This window comes from Oncorhynchus nerka, unplaced genomic scaffold, assembly GCF_034236695.1.
Source record: "Oncorhynchus nerka isolate Pitt River unplaced genomic scaffold, Oner_Uvic_2.0 unplaced_scaffold_1190, whole genome shotgun sequence".
Lineage (NCBI taxonomy): Eukaryota > Metazoa > Chordata > Actinopteri > Salmoniformes > Salmonidae > Oncorhynchus > Oncorhynchus nerka.
The window spans coordinates 83,628-96,851 of NW_027040140.1; the positions used below are offsets into that span (position 1 = coordinate 83,628).

At 32.5% G+C, this 13,224-nt stretch overlaps 1 pseudogene; it reads right to left on the minus strand.

Annotated features, from left to right (window-relative positions):
* The window catches only part of LOC115119435 (isocitrate dehydrogenase [NADP], mitochondrial-like), an 83,383-nt pseudogene extending 70,552 nt beyond the window's left edge, over positions 1-12,831 (minus strand).
* Between the last annotated feature and the right edge of the window lie 393 nt (positions 12,832-13,224).

The window sequence follows — 13,224 nt, forward strand, 5'->3', positions numbered from 1 at the left end:
ATAGTTAGGGGTCAGAGGTCCATGGTGTACAGTAGAGTTGGGGGTTAAAGGTCCATGGTGTAGAGTTAGGGGTTAGAGGTCCATGCTGAACAGTAGAGTTAGGGGTTAGAGGTCCACGGTGTACAGTAGAGTTAGGGGTTAGAGGTCCATGGTGTACAGTAGAGTTAGGGGTTAGAGGCCCATGGTGTACAGTAGAGTTAGGGGTTAGAGGCCCATGGTGTAGAGTTAGGGGATAGAGGTCCATGGTGTACAGTAGAGTTAGGGGTTAGAGGTCCATGGTGTACAGTAGAGTTAGGGTTAAAGGTCCATGGTGTACAGTAGAGTTAGGGTTAGAGGTCCATGGTGTACAGTAGAGTTAGGGGTTAGAGGTCCATGGTGTACAGTACAGTAGAGTTAGGGGTTAGAGGTCATGGTGTACAGTAGAGTTAGGGGTTAGAGGTCATGGGGTACAGTAGAGTTAGGGGTTAGAGGTCCATGGTGTAGAGTTAGGGGTTAGAGGTCCATGGTGTACAGTAGAGTTAGGGGTTAGAGGTCCATGGTGTACAGTAGAGTTAGGGGTTAGAGGTCCATGGTGTACAGTAGAGTTAGGGGTTAAAGGTCCATGGTGTACAGTAGAGACAGGGGTTTGAGGTCCATGGTGTACAGTAGAGTTAGGGGTTAGAGGTCATGGTGTACTACAGTACCTTCTCCTTGATGAACTCCCAGATGATCCTTGTCATCTCATCTCCATCCATCTCCACCACCGGCTGGTTCACCTTGATACGCTTAACTGCATCTAAAACCATTAAACATTAAACCAACTTTACAGTAACATCTGAAACCATTAAACACATGATTACAGTAACATCTGAAACCATTAAACACATGATTACAGTAACATCTGAAACCATTAAACACATGATTACAGTAACATCTGAAACCATTAAACATTAAACACATGATTACAGTAACATCTGAAACCATTAAACACATGATTACAGTAACATCTGAAACGAAACCATTAAACATTAAACACATGATTACAGTAACATCTGAAACCATTAAACACATGATTACAGTAACATCTGAAACCATTAAACATTAAACACATGATTACAGTAACATCTGAAACCATTAAACACATGATTACAGTGACATCTGAAACCATTAAACATTAAACACATGATTACAGTAACATCTGAAACCATTAAACATTAAACACATGATTACAGTGACATCTGAAACCATTAAACATTAAACACATGATTACAGTAACATCTGAAACCATTAAACACATGATTACAGTAACATCTGAAACCATTAAACACATGATTACAGTAACATCTGAAATTAAACACATGATTAAGTAACATATGAAACCATTAAACACATGATTACAGTAACATCTGAAACCATTAAACACATGATTACAGTGACATCTGAAACCATTAAACACATGATTACAGTAACATCTGAAACCATTAAACATTAAACACATGATTACAGTAACATCTGAAACCATTAAACACATGATTACAGTGACATCTGAAACCATTAAACACATGATTACAGTAACATCTGAAACCATTAAACATTAAACACATGATTACAGTAACATCTGAAACCATTAAACACATGATTACAGTAACATCTGAAACCATTAAACACATGATTACAGTGACATCTGAAACCATTAAACACATGATTACAGTGACATCTGAAACCATTAAACACATGATTACAGTAACATCTGAAACCATTAAACACATGATTACAGTAACATCTGAAACCATTAAACATTTAAAACATCATTAAACACATGATTACAGTAACATCTGAAACCATTAAACACATGATTACAGTGACATCTGAAACCATTAAACACATGATTACAGTAACATCTGAAACCATTAAACACATGATTACAGTGACATCTGAAACCATTAAACATTAAACACATGATTACAGTAACATCTGATTACAGTGACATTAAACCATTAAACACATGATTACAGTAACATCTGAAACCATTAAACATTAAACACATGATTACAGTAACATCTGAAACCATTAAACACATGATTACAGTGACATCTGAAACCATTAAACACATGATTACAGTAACATCTGAAACCATTAAACATTAAACACATGATTACAGTAACATCTGAAACCATTAAACACATGATTACAGTAACATCTGAAACCATTAAACACATGATTACAGTAACATCTGAAACCATTAAACACATGATTACAGTAACATCTGAAACCATTAAACACATGATTACAGTGACATCTGAAACCATTAAACACATGATTACAGTAACATCTGAAACCATTACCATTAAACACATGATTACAGTAACATCTGAAACCATTAAACACATGATTACAGTGACATCTGAAACCATTAAACACATGATTACAGTAACATCTGAAACCATTAAACACATGATTACAGTGACATCTGAAACCATTAAACACATGATTACAGTAACATCTGAAACCATTAAACATTAAACACATGATTACAGTAACATCTGAAACCATTAAACACATGATTACAGTAACATCTGAAACCATTAAACACATGATTACAGTAACATCTGAAACCATTAAACACATGATTACAGTAACATCTGAAACCATTAAACACATGATTACAGTGACATCTGAAACCATTAAACTGATTAAGTGACCAAACCATTAAACACATGATTACAGTAACATCTGAAACCATTAAACATTAAACATGATTACAGTAACATCTGAAACCATTAAACACATGATTACAGTGACATCTGAAACCATTAAACACATGATTACAGTGACATCTGAAACCATTAAACACATGATTACAGTAACATCTGAAACCATTAAACACATGATTACAGTAACATCTGAAACCATTAAACACATGATTACAGTGACATCTGAAACCATTAAACACATGATTACAGTGACATCTGAAACCATTAAACATTAAACACATGATTACAGTAACATCTGAAACCATTAAACACATGATTACAGTGACATCTGAAACCATTAAACACATGATTACAGTGACATCTGAAACCATTAAACACATGATTACAGTAACATCTGAAACCATTAAACACATGATTACAGTAACATCTGAAACCATTAAACACATGATTACAGTGACATCTGAAACCATTAAACACATGATTACAGTAACATCTGAAACCATTAAACACATGATTACAGTAACATCTGAAACCATTAAACACATGATTACAGTAACATCTGAAACCATTAAACACATGATTACAGTGACATCTGAAACCATTAAACACATGATTACAGTAACATCTGAAACCATTAAACATTAAACACATGATTACAGTAACATCTGAAACCATTAAACACATGATTACAGTAACATCTGAAACCATTAAACACATGATTACAGTAACATCTGAAACCATTAAACACATGATTACAGTAACATCTGAAACCATTAAACACATTATTACAGTGGCACATGATTACAGTAACATCTGAAACCATTAAACATTAAACATGATTACAGTAACATCTGAAACCATTAAACATTAAACACATGATTACAGTAACATCTGAAACCATTAAACATTAAACACATGATTACAGTAACATCTGAAACCATTAAACATTAAACACATGATTACAGTAACATCTGAAACCATTAAACACATGATTACAGTGACATCTGAAACCATTAAACACATGATTACAGTAACATCTGAAACCATTAAACATTAAACACATGATTACAGTAACATCTGAAACCATTAAACACATGATTACAGTAACATCTGAAACCATTAAACACATGATTACAGTAACATCTGAAACCATTAAACACATGATTACAGTAACATCTGAAACCATTAAACACATGATTACAGTGACATCTGAAACCATTAAACACATGATTACAGTAACATCTGAAACCATTAAACATTAAACACATGATTACAGTAACATCTGAAACCATTAAACACATGATTACAGTAACATCTGAAACCATTAAACACATGATTACAGTGACATCTGAAACCATTAAACACATGATTACAGTAACATCTGAAACCATTAAACATTAAACACATGATTACAGTAACATCTGAAACCATTAAACACATGATTACAGTGACATCAAACCATTAAACACATGATTACAGTAACATCTGAAACCATTAAACACATGATTACAGTAACATCTGAAACCATTAAACACATGATTACAGTGACATCTGATTAACCATTAAACATTAAACACATGATTACAGTAACATCTGAAACCATTAAACATTAAACACATGATTACAGTAACATCTGAAACCATTAAACACATGATTACAGTAACATCTGAAACCATTAAACACATGATTACAGTAACATCTGAAACCATTAAACACATGATTACAGTGACATCTGAAACCATTAAACACATGATTACAGTAACATCTGAAACCATTAAACACATGATTACAGTAACATCTGAAACCATTAAACACATGATTACAGTGACATCTGAAACCATTAAACACATGATTACAGTAACATCTGAAACCATTAAACATTAAACACATGATTACAGTAACATCTGAAACCATTAAACACATGATTACAGTAACATCTGAAACCATTAAACACATGATTACAGTAACATCTGAAACCATTAAACACATGATTACAGTAACATCTGAAACCATTAAACACATGATTACAGTGACATCTGAAACCATTAAACACATTATTACAGTGACATCTGAAACCATTAAACACATGATTACAGTGACATCTGAAACCATTAAACATTAAACACATGATTACAGTAACATCTGAAACCATTAAACATTAAACACATGATTACAGTGACATCTGAAACCATTAAACACATGATTACAGTAACATCTGAAACCATTAAACACATGATTACAGTGACATCTGAAACCATTAAACATTAAACACATGATTACAGTGACATCTGAAACCATTAAACACATGATTACAGTAACATCTGAAACCATTAAACATTAAACACATGATTACAGTAACATCTGAAACCATTAAACACATGATTACAGTGACATCTGAAACCATTAAACATTAAACACATGATTACAGTAACATCTGAAACCATTAAACATTAAACACATGATTACAGTGACATCTGAAACCATTAAACACATGATTACAGTGACATCTGAAACCATTAAACACATGATTACAGTGACATCTGAAACCATTAAACACATGATTACAGTAACATCTGAAACCATTAAACACATGATTACAGTGACATCTGAAACCATTAAACACATGATTACAGTGACATCTGAAACCATTAAACATTAAACACATGATTACAGTAACATCTGAAACCATTAAACACATGATTACAGTGACATCTGAAACCATTAAACACACATGATTACAGTAACATCTGAAACCATTAAACACATGATTACAGTAACATCTGAAACCATTAAACACACATGATTACAGTGACATCTGAAACCATTAAACACGTGATTACAGTAACATCTGAAACCATTAAACATTAAACACATGATTACAGTAACATCTGAAACCATTAAACACATGATTACAGTGACATCTGAAACCATTAAACACGTGATTACAGTAACATCTGAAACCATTAAACATTAAACACATGATTACAGTAACATCTGAAACCATTAAACACGTGATTACAGTAACATCTGAAACCATTAAACACGTGATTACAGTAACATCTGAAACATTAAACACGTGATTACAGTAACATCTGAAACCATTAAACACATGATTACAGTAACATCTGAAACCATTAAACACATGATTACAGTAACATCTGAAACCATTAAACATTAAACATGATTACAGTAACATCTGAAACCATTAAACACATGATTACAGTGACATCTGAAACCATTAAACACATGATTACAGTAACATCTGAAACCATTAAACATTAAACACATGATTACAGTAACATCTGAAACCATTAAACACATGATTACAGTAACATCTGAAACCATTAAACACACATGATTACAGTAACATCTGAAACCATTAAACACATGATTACAGTAACATCTGAAACCATTAAACACATGATTACAGTAACATCTGAAACCATTAAACACATGATTACAGTAACATCTGAAACCATTAAACACATGATTACAGTAACATCTGAAACCATTAAACACATGATTACAGTAACATCTGAAACCATTAAACACATGATTACAGTAACATCTGAAACCATTAAAAACACATGATTACAGTGACATCTGAAACCATTAAACACATGATTACAGTAACATCTGAAACCATTAAACATTAAACACATGATTACAGTAACATCTGAAACCATTAAACACATGATTACAGTAACATCTGAAACCATTAAACACATGATTACAGTAACATCTGAAACCATTAAACATTAAACACATGATTAAACATTAAACACATGATTACAGTGACATCTGAAACCATTAAACACATGATTACAGTAACATCTGAAACCATTAAACACATGATTACAGTAACATCTGAAACCATTAAACACATGATTACAGTGACATCTGAAACCATTAAACACATGATTACAGTAACATCTGAAACCATTAAACATTAAACACATGATTACAGTAACATCTGAAACCATTAAACACATGATTACAGTAACATCTGAAACCATTAAACACATGATTACAGTAACATCTGAAACCATTAAACACATGATTACAGTAACATCTGAAACCATTAAACACATGATTACAGTAACATCTGAAACCATTAAACACATGATTACAGTAACATCTGAAACCATTAAACACATGATTACAGTGACATCTGAAACCATTAAACACATGATTACAGTAACATCTGAAACCATTAAACACATGATTACAGTAACATCTGAAACCATTAAACACATGATTACAGTAACATCTGAAACCATTAAACACATGATTACAGTAACATCTGAAACCATTAAACACATGATTACAGTAACATCTGAAACCATTAAACACATGATTACAGTGACATCTGAAACCATTAAACACATGATTACAGTGACATCTGAAACCATTAAACACATGATTACAGTAACATCTGAAACCATTAAACACATTAACATTAAACACATGATTACAGTAACATCTGAAACCATTAAACACATGATTACAGTAACATCTGAAACCATTAAACACATGATTACAGTGACATCTGAAACCATTAAACACATGATTACAGTGACATCTGAAACCATTAAACACATGATTACAGTGACATCTGAAACCATTAAACACATGATTACAGTAACATCTGAAACCATTAAACATTAAACACATGATTACAGTAACATCTGAAACCATTAAACACATGATTACAGTGACATCTGAAACCATTAAACATTAAACACATGATTACAGTAACATCTGAAACCATTAAACACATGATTACAGTGACATCTGAAACCATTAAACACATGATTACAGTAACATCTGAAACCATTAAACATTAAACACATGATTACAGTAACATCTGAAACCATTAAACACATGATTACAGTGACATCTGAAACCATTAAACACATGATTACAGTGACATCTGAAACCATTAAACACATGATTACAGTAACATCTGAAACACATGATTACAGTAACATCTGAAACCATTAAACACATGATTACAGTAACATCTGAAACCATTAAACACATGATTACAGTGACATCTGAAACCATTAAACACATGATTACAGTAACATCTGAAACCATTAAACATTAAACACATGATTACAGTAACATCTGAAACCATTAAACACATGATTACAGTAACATCTGAAACCATTAAACATTAAACACATGATTACAGTAACATCTGAAACCATTAAACATTAAACACATGATTACAGTAACATCTGAAACCATTAAACACATGATTACAGTAACATCTGAAACCATTAAACATTAAACACATGATTACAGTAACATCTGAAACCATTAAACACATGATTACAGTAACATCTGAAACCATTAAACATTAAACACATGATTACAGTAACATCTGAAACCATTAAACACATGATTACAGTGACATCTGAAACCATTAAACACATGATTACAGTAACATCTGAAACCATTAAACATTAAACACATGATTACAGTAACATCTGAAACCATTAAACACATGATTACAGTGACATCTGAAACCATTAAACACATGATTACAGTAACATCTGAAACCATTAAACACATGATTACAGTAACATCTGAAACCATTAAACACATGATTACAGTAACATCTGAAACCATTAAACACATGATTACAGTAACATCTGAAACCATTAAACACATGATTACAGTAACATCTGAAACCATTAAACACATGATTACAGTAACATCTGAAACCATTAAACATTAAACACATGATTACAGTAACATCTGAAACCATTAAACATTAAACACATGATTACAGTAACATCTGAAACCATTAAACACATGATTACAGTGACATCTGAAACCATTAAACACATGATTACAGTAACATCTGAAACCATTAAACACATGATTACAGTAACATCTGAAACCATTAAACACATGATTACAGTGACATCTGAAACCATTAAACACATGATTACAGTAACATCTGAAACCATTAAACACATGATTACAGTGACATCTGAAACCATTAAACACATGATTACAGTAACATCTGAAACCATTAAACACATGATTACAGTAACATCTGAAACCATTAAACACATGATTACAGTAACATCTGAAACCATTAAACACATGATTACAGTGACATCTGAAACCATTAAACACATGATTACAGTAACATCTGAAACCATTAAACACATGATTACAGTAACATCTGAAACCATTAAACACATGATTACAGTAACATCTGAAACCATGAAACACATTAAACATCTGAAACCATTAAACACATGATTACAGTAACATCTGAAACCATTAAACACATGATTACAGTAACATCTGAAACCATTAAACACATGATTACAGTAACATCTGAAACCATTAAACACATGATTACAGTGACATCTGCAACCATTAAACATTAAACACATGATTACAGTAACATCTGAAACTATTAAACACATGATTACAGTGACATCTGAAACCATTAAACACATGATTACAGTAACATCTGAAACCATTAAACATTACAGTAACATCTGAAACCATGATTACAGTGACATCTGAAACCATTAAACACATGATTACAGTAACATCTGAAACCATTAAACACATGATTACAGTGACATCTGAAACCATTAAACACATGATTACAGTGACATCTGAAACCATTAAACACATGATTACAGTAACATCTGAAACCATTAAACACATGATTACAGTAACATCTGAAACCATTAAACACATGATTACAGTAACATCTGAAACCATTAAACACATGATTACAGTAACATCTGAAACCATTAAACACATGATTACAGTAACATCTGAAACCATTAAACACATGATTACAGTGACATCTGAAACCATTAAACACATGATTACAGTAACATCTGAAACCATTAAACACATGATTACAGTAACATCTGAAACCATTAAACACATGATTACAGTAACATCTGAAACCATTAAACATTAAACACATGATTACAGTAACATCTGAAACCATTAAACATTAAACACATGATTACAGTAACATCTGAAACCATTAAACACATGATTACAGTAACATCTGAAACCATTAAACATTAAACACATGATTACAGTGACATCTGAAACCATTAAACACGTGATTACAGTAACATCTGAAACCATTAAACATTAAACACATGATTACAGTAACATCTGAAACCATTAAACACATGATTACAGTGACATCTGAAACCATTAAACACGTGATTACAGTAACATCTGAAACCATTAAACATTAAACACATGATTACAGTAACATCTGAAACCATTAAACACGTGATTACAGTAACACCTGAAACCATTAAACACGTGATTACAGTAACATCTGAAACCATTAAACACGTGATTACAGTAACATCTGAAACCATTAAACACGTGATTACAGTAACATCTGAAACCATTAAACACATGATTACAGTAACATCTGAAACCATTAAACACATGATTACAGTAACATCTGAAAACATTAAACACATGATTACAGTGACATCTGAAACCATTAAACACATGATTACAGTAACATCTGAAACCATTAAACATTAAACACATGATTACAGTAACATCTGAAACCATTAAACACATGATTACAGTGACATCTGAAACCATTAAACACATGATTACAGTGACATCTGAAACCATTAAACACATGATTACAGTAACATCTGAAACCATTAAACACATGATTACAGTAACATCTGAAACCATTAAACACATGATTACAGTGACATCTGAAACCATTAAACATTAAACACATGATTACAGTAACATCTGAAACCATTAAACACATGATTACAGTGACATCTGAAACCATTAAACACGTGATTACAGTAACATCTGAAACCATTAAACATTAAACACATGATTACAGTAACATCTGAAACCATTAAACACATGATTACAGTGACATCTGAAACCATTAAACACGTGATTACAGTAACATCTGAAACCATTAAACATTAAACACATGATTACAGTAACATCTGAAACCATTAAACACGTGATTACAGTAACACCTGAAACCATTAAACACGTGATTACAGTAACATCTGAAACCATTAAACACGTGATTACAGTAACATCTGAAACCATTAAACACGTGATTACAGTAACATCTGAAACCATTAAACACATGATTACAGTAACATCTGAAACCATTAAACACATGATTACAGTAACATCTGAAAACATTAAACACATGATTACAGTGACATCTGAAACCATTAAACACATGATTACAGTAACATCTGAAACCATTAAACATTAAACACATGATTACAGTAACATCTGAAACCATTAAACACATGATTACAGTGACATCTGAAACCATTAAACACATGATTACAGTGACATCTGAAACCATTAAACACATGATTACAGTAACATCTGAAACCATTAAACACATGATTACAGTGACATCTGAAACCATTAAACACATGATTACAGTGACATCTGAAACCATTAAACACATGATTACAGTAACATCTGAAATCATTAAACACATGATTACAGTAACATCTGAAACCATTAAACACATGATTACAGTGACATCTGAAACCATTAAACACATGATTACAGTAACATCTGAAACCATTAAACACGTGATTACAGTAACATCTGAAACCATTAAACACATGATTACAGTAACATCTGAAGCCATTAAACATTAAACACGTGATTACAGTGACATCTGAAACCATTAAACACATGATTACAGTGACATCTGAAACCATTAAACACATGATTACAGTAACATCTGAAACCATTAAACATTAAACACATGATTACAGTAACATCTGAAACCATTAAACACATGATTACAGTAACATCTGAAACCATTAAACACATTTTTACAGTAACATCTGAAACCATTAAACACATGATTACAGTGACATCTGAAACCATTAAACATTAAACACATGATTACAGTAACATCTGAAACCATTAAACACATGATTACAGTAACATCTGAAACCATTAAACACATTTTTACAGTAACACATCAAAAACCATTAAATAAATGATTACAGTAACATCTGAAACCATAAACATGTAACACATCATTACAGTAACATCTGAAACCATTAAACATGTAACACATTACAGTAACACATTATTACAGTAACACATTTTTACAGTAACATGTTATTACAGTAATATCTGAAACCATTAAACACATCATTACAGTAACATGTTATTACAGTAACACACTGTCTGGTCCACCTTGATGTGTTTAGCTGCATCTGGAAACACCAGGTCATATTAAACATTAAAAACATACATTATTATTACTACAGTATATTAACACATGACACAATGTCAGATTCAGAACAGACAACCCCCCACCCACCCCCAGCCTTAAAATGTATCCAACAGCATTCATATACTGTCTGGACTTTGGCACCTGGCATAGATTATGCCAGTAGATTATAACGTTGTTGAATTGTAATTGTATGTATTGAGGTCGCCTACAATGTGTGATGTGACAATGTTACTTCTGTTTTTTTGACATTCTACATTCAACACAGTTTGTCAACTTTTACAATATTCCAAATCCCCATAATTTCACAGTTCCCACCATATGTTCTGATGCCACGACATCGCATTGCTGTGACACAAACAATACGACGTAACAAATCAAAGGTCACTCCTGCACATCCACTACTTTGTAGCAAAGCCAAAACTTTGAATATAAAATACATTGGCAATGTATACTCTGAACAGATGAATCTATTCCATGCGAGGACGACTGTGCAGTGAAACCAGGCTACCTTATCAGCTAGAGGAGTTTTGGTTCAGTTTAAAGACTCACAGTTTCTGTGTCGCAGACTCTGGCACACGGCGGCAGCAGGCGCAAGCATAGCAGGGTTTTCGGTAAACGTCGCTCCATACCTCGAGACGGAGGACAGAACCCTCAGGTATCCCGTCATGGTTCACCGGAGAGACGGTTATGACCACGAGGACAGGTCTTATATGAATGAATACCCGACAGCCGGTAAATAAATGAGGCTAGGTATATTTTATGGGCGTCCGTCCGGTTATATTCAACACACTTAAGCGTCACCAATCAAGTTTCCATCCAACCATTTCATGCAGATGAATGACCTGACCTATGAAAAAAGTCATGACAGGGCTGATGTAAACATGAAATGTCGGTATTTTTTTTTTTAAATGCTGACAGATATATTGTTCATTCGACATGGTGGGATCTTTTTGTGTCTGTAAAATGTATTATGCGAGAAATGGAGGTTGGATACGCAAATATTGATTTAATAAACTTGGAGTCACACAATGATACGTTGTGTGGTCCTACCACTAGGACTCTGGAAAGCATGCAATTTATTAGGCTACTGATAAAATAAATGAGGAACTTCACAGGGTGGTGAATGTGGATGGTGATGAGCTTGATGCACCTTTCCAATAAATATCGAGGGTCTTATTCTGGTGACATGATGAGTGATGCTTGGCTGCCGATTGACAAATACAAATAATATCGCTCTACTCCATAATAAAC